Here is a 6,059-nt window from a genome sequence, read left to right as displayed (position 1 = left end):
GCACGCTTAATAAGTGTAGCCTTAATTTCTAACTTTTGGCCAGGTAATATTGACAACGCTTGTAAAGTGTGCTCTTTAGTAATATAGACTAAACTTTATGAGCGTTAATACTTCATAATATAATTGGCAACACCTATTTACACATATGACTACACTTTTAAAATGTACTATATTTCTAATTCTAAAAATAACATTTTACAAGTGTGGCCTTCTAATTTTCCTAGAATTTCACTAAAATATTGTTTTCCCTCTCACATATTTAACTCTCTCTCCAACTTTTAATAGGACAAAATAATTTAGAAAATAAACTCTAAAATACTTTTCCCAAATCACTCTAAATCTCTCTGAAGAAAGATCGGAGAAGAAACCTCTCAGAAAAAATTCCTAATTGAATTCTCAGCAATCAGTGCCGAATTACTTTAAGGAAACGCTACATCGAATAAATTTACAGATCCTTAGACGAGTAATCCGCTTGGAAAAAGAAGATGATGAACATCTACTTCATCACACAGGAATGATTTTTGTTATCAGGTAAAATTTTCCATGTTTAAGATCTGGGTTTCTTGAATCTGGACAAAACAAATGATTTTTTTTGAATAACTGGAAAAATACTCAACCAGCTAACATCTAGGTTTATTGTGTGGTTTTGTTTTTCTTATCTTGCTGCAATTTGTGTTGATTTTTGGTTGTATACTGATGGCTTGCTATTTGTTCTACTTTTTAAGGATTTTATGCTATATATATGCTCTGATATTTGTTTTTTCTGATGCAAAATTAGAACTTTTGTTAGGCTTGTTGCTCGATTAAGTTTATTTTTGGTGAAGAACCCTAAAATTATTTCGAAAAAGATTGATTTCTATTAAAAAGTGAAGTGTAGAACAAATATTTCCTTAGATAAAAGCTTTAAACAACAACATTGTCCTTGGGGCTGCTGTTATTGAGAAGAATAATTGAGATTATCAATATTTATATGAAAACACTAAATAATAGGTTTCAGCAAATATTAAGAGGCAGGGCCTGCTGTAACAATTTCTGAACTTCATTTTTTGCTTCCAATTCCCACCAGCTTAGCAGAAGGTGTTTCAAGGTGATGTTCTTGTGAGAGAAACCTAGAAAAGCAGAGAATTTCCTTCATATATGATTAGCAAAATGACCTGAAACAAAAACATGATCTATGTCATCCATTCCAGGTATGCTGCAGCATGAGCCGTTTATTGGTTCCATGCCAAAATTTTTGAACTTCTCATTTGTTGGAAGTTTTTCTCTCAATCCCCTCCATATGAGAAATGATAGTTTGAAGGGAATAGTCTTCTGCCATGTAAGTGAGGTGAGCTTTGTTTATTTCCTTTTTTCCTGATCAGACTCTTGGCTGATGAACATGAAAAATTCTAATTCTCAGTTGGTTTCCATACTGCTTCATCTGCAACTCCAGCCTGATAATAGATTTGAGTGCCCATGACTTTAGGAACCAAGGTAGGTGGAATATTTTACCTTAACAAAGCTTCATTCCAGTGACCATTAGCCAAGAAATAAGAAACATGAGTGTTGTTTAAGCTGTTGATCTCACTTTGCCTGTATTCTTATACACTTCTGTACCTATTGATGTTACTTTGGGCGCTCAACTTAGAACATCAAAATAGCATGAATGACCTGTATGTATCTCATATTGTTATGTCTGGTACTTTCATGCATTCCTAGTTTACTCTCATTATGTATCAATTGTTGATGTAATACCATTTTGTGTGAGTTCATCATAAATCAATTTAACTTTACGTAGGTTGTCAACCATGCATCCTTGTTTCTTTATCCACTATATTTTGTGTTATTCTTAGTGTAAATGTTTTGTTTCTTTATCAATCAAATAGGCTCTTAATAGAAGTTAAGTATGTTAAACGAACAATTCTATTTATTGCAAGCATTGGTATAGAGGATCCTAGTGTAGGAATAATATAATTGTATTGTTTCTCATTCTAGAAAGCAAATAGAATTCATAGAGCTAAGCAAAAGATGCCTCACATGGGAGGATCCAAAAGCTTGTCAACCTTGATGAATGAAAGAGGTAGTCATGCTTAAATTACTTGAATAGGTACTCGTGCATAACAGGTAGTCCACTAATACAGCTTCTTGCACATCCCGTGGTAGCATACGTTTTTACTCATTGTGGTTGGAATTCTACATTTGAAAGTATATTGGAGGAAGTTCCATTGATATGCAGGCCATTTCTAGAAGACCAACCGGTGAACGTAAGATATCTAAGCCAAATATACACGATTGGGTTCGAATTGGAGGTTATGAGAGATCAGTCATAGAGAAAACAACAAGAAAACAAAGTGCACCGTCAATCGATATGCCACCGCCAAGATACTGGCAAACGAAGATGGCTGCTTTGTTTGGGTATGTTGATGAATCTTTCTATGATAGATGACTTGAATGGAAAAAAGTCAAAACGGATGTTGATTTCCTACAAGATGTTGGCAGATGATTCTGACAGGTCCGTTAGTTTTTTGTATCTTTCATGTGACCTTAATAACGTATTGATCCATATCTTGATACTTCCTTCTTTTATAAAAGAATATGTTGATACTCCCATCTCAAACATGATACTTCAGTTATGGCTCTCTGATCTTAAGAGATTACATGACACATGTTGGATTTGTAGTAGTGGCAATCAGGTGGTTGCCACCATCTCAAACATGATACTTCTGCAATTGCATATGTACTTTCTCAGCAACTGACTTCAGGATCTCAGCAGATCTTTGGTTAGTCATAGACTTCACTTAGCTTTTAACTTTCTCTAATGAGAAAGAAAATAAGGTGATGGCACTAGTTAGCACATCCTCTTCATTCTGTTTTAAATACCTTTCAAACTTTCTACAATCAATTCCTTTATAAGAAGTTGCAGCAAGACTAACTCTAGAAATATTAGCACAACCTTTGTTGGAGAGCTTTTTTTTGGTCAAGGAGGGTCTTCCTCGGTATTACAAATTTCAGGAGACAGTGGTTGCTGAATCAACTTGAATATTGGAACTGTCTTCATAGTCCTCGGGATCACTTTCCATGGATGATGGCTTGGAAAATTTAATCTATCTATCTTCTTCAATGATACCTCTTGATTCTAGAAAAGGAGATTTTCCAAATTTACTGCATCATCTGATAATTCATCAGTTGTATTAGACTTATATTCTCGTCTTGATCCATCAAAGCTCTTGACCTTACATATGCCCTGAGTTTTTGATATTATATCTATATGATCATCTCCATGCAGTTGCCCCAGATTGCTTCTTGGTGCAAATCCTAAATATGATATTCTGCTAGGTGTTTTCAAAGAAAAAACTGTACTTATGCTTGCTTGATCCTTCACGATGATGGCTTTCCTGTTACTATAACGTAGTCGAATCAAAATTATTTTAGTAGATCCACTCTCTTTACTTTTGTATTTATTATGTCTCTATTTTTCCCCCTCTATTTAGGCTGAGAAAATAGGTACATTAGCCAATGGGAAGGTGGAGTCATACTCGCCCAGCCTTGTTGAGAAGAAAAATGTGGGGGAGCTTATAATGAACGTTGCTTCTACTAGCTCTGTTGCCGCTGCTGCTCCTGCTACTGGTAAAGATGCCGCAGCAACATCTGTTGCGGGTTAGAAAAAGGTACGATTTGATTTTGATTTTGTATAATATTGTGTTGAAACTCCATTCGTTTCCCGTTGTTGTTTGTTAAATTTATGATTTATGTTTTTTATGAATTTTAATTTCAGGAAGAGTGTGATGATGAGCCCATGTTTAGCTTGTTTGATTAGAGTTGCCTAATGAATTTCAGTTTTGAATGAATGTTTGATGCATATTGTTCTAACTTATTTCTAGTATTTTTTTGTATTTTCTATTTAAAAGTAACAAAGTTGGATAAATACTCTAAAAATGTCAATGGTAATCATATTGTCAAACACATTCCTACTTCTAGTATTAGTATTACCATCCGTATAAATTTATTCTTCTTACTTCAATTTACAATCAACAACATGATTTGAATCTATCATTTACTTCAATTTGGTCCAATGCTTTCTTCTTGAATTTTTCTGCTGAGTTTCCTTTCTGATCTATATGTTCTTGTAGATTTCTTAGATGCTCAGTCATTTCCACAAAAGGGGATTCTAGGTTACCAGCATCTGGTTGGACCATTTTGTCATTTTTCTCCTGAAATAAAGTAGAGCCATCACCAGGATATACAAATTTCTCAGGAACTTGTACTCTTTTACAATTATTGCTTATGTCTTCATCTTTCATTTCATTGTTCTACTCACAAACCTTAGGTTCTTCCATGTGGTGACTCTTCCTCTTGCCTCTAGTTCCATATACAATCAAAGGCGACTTTTCTTGGTGCTTACAAGGGTGGTATCAACAATCTTGAAGAGCTACAGTGTCTGGAACATTTGAAACTGTTGAATGATGTTGTTTACATGAATAAAATAGTTCAACTTCCTGTAACATTCTTCAGACTTGTACGTACAATTAAGAAGTTAACTTTGGGAAACACAAGGTTTGCATGGAGTGAGGCAGCCAAATTAGGGAAATTGGAATTCCTTGAGGTTCTTAAGTTGAAAGAAAATGCATTCATGGGTGATACTTGGAAGCCGGAGGTAGGAGGTTTTAGCAAACTCCAAGTATTATGGAATGAGAGGGCAGAATTAGAAACTTGGGAGACGTTGAATCATAACTTCCCCATCCTTGGCCAACTTGTTCTTGTCTCGTGTGATAAGCTCAACTATGTACCATTTGAGTTGGCTGATATACCTAACCTTTACGAGATGAGGCTAGAGAACACAATCAAAGCAGTCAAATCTGCAAAAGATATAGTGGAACATAAGATGATATCTCAAAACATAAAATTCAAGTTCAGTATATTCCCCCCTGAAACTGAATTCAAGGCTACACAGTAAAGTTGAAAGGTCAATCAAATTCACAATTTCTTTGAAACCTATCCTATCCGCCACAATTTTCCTCTCTTTGTTTCTGTTTTTTCATTTACTAAAACTTAAATTTCCTTTTCTTCTGCAGGGGAGAACTTGGATGTTGAGCTTGCTGGAAGCCAGGGATCATCAGACAAATAGCTAGCTGGAGTATTAATGTCATTTTCAAATAAGGCTATCTGTTGCATTTCGAGTTCCCCTTCGTGTGGAAGCCACAGACAAATAACTCTTTGCATCTGTCCTATTTTGTTATGGTTATATTTTCTTTGTTTTCATTTGTGTAAAACTCTTGTTTTAATCTATTGTTAGTTTCTTTGCAATACTAGTGAATCTATCCAAACCAAAATTATTATTTTTCAATTAGAAATTGTGGCTATAAAAATTCTAGACAACGTTGCCACACTTTGAAAGTGTGGCTAGAGAAATGCTAATTATGTGGCTTATTGATTGTAAAATGTAGTATGTACATTTGAAAAGTCTACACTTTATAAGTGTTGTTGTTGAAGAGGTATAAAAAGGTACACTTTTAAAGTGTGGCCAATAACAAAGCAAAGACTACGCTAGAAAGTATAGTTTTATCAAATAAAAGTGTTGCCAATGAGATGCTACAAAGCGTGGCCTTTGTACCTCATCGGCCAAGCTTTTGAAGCGTGGTTGCTACAGTAACACTTGAAAAGTGTAGCCTAAGGTCAAAGGCTACACCTCTTTAGGCCACCCCAAAAAAGTGTTGCCTAAAGTAAAAGAGTGTTGCCTTTTATTAAAGGCCACACTTTTTGCTAGTTTAGGCAACACTTTACAAGTGTGGCTGAAAGACTAAAATATTGTTGTGAGTGTAAAGTGTTTGTGTTTCAAGAAAGAATTGACGTGGGTGCACTATTGAGTGATCTTTTTGAATCTTGTGCTGACTAGTTGCGTTTTGATGTGAGCCTTGCAATGAACATTGCATGTAAGCTTTTGATCATTTTAGGTTGTGATAAATGGGTGTATTTGAAGTGCCATGTGTGGTTAGGTTTTACATGAAAGCTTGTGTGTCGGATCCCAGAATTTGCCTTGTTAGTCTAATTGTCTAAACCTTGGTAAGTGCAAGGCATGATCT

General features: G+C 35.0%; 1 long non-coding RNA gene across 3 annotated transcripts; it reads left to right on the top strand.

Moving 5' to 3' along the window:
- Window positions 1-258: 258 nt before the first annotated feature.
- On the top strand, window positions 259-5,285 carry LOC102584480 (uncharacterized). Of its 3 annotated transcripts, XR_001471621.1 has the most exons (7): window positions 262-531; window positions 1,067-1,473; window positions 2,216-2,491; window positions 3,471-3,647; window positions 4,110-4,240; window positions 4,343-4,942; window positions 5,052-5,285. It is a non-coding gene; the product is annotated as an uncharacterized lncRNA (long non-coding RNA). The 3 variants fall into 3 exon arrangements; XR_001471619.1 differs by having other exon boundaries at window positions 259-531; window positions 1,067-2,491; XR_001471620.1 differs by lacking the exon at window positions 4,343-4,942 and having other exon boundaries at window positions 260-531; window positions 1,067-2,491.
- The last annotated feature ends 774 nt before the right edge of the window (window positions 5,286-6,059 follow it).

This window comes from Solanum tuberosum, unplaced genomic scaffold (genome assembly GCF_000226075.1).
Source record: "Solanum tuberosum cultivar DM 1-3 516 R44 unplaced genomic scaffold, SolTub_3.0 scf00401, whole genome shotgun sequence".
NCBI classification, from domain to species: Eukaryota; Viridiplantae; Streptophyta; class Magnoliopsida; order Solanales; family Solanaceae; genus Solanum; species Solanum tuberosum.
The sequence above is the reverse complement of the archived record's forward strand: the minus strand, read 5'-3'. Positions and strand labels throughout refer to the sequence as shown.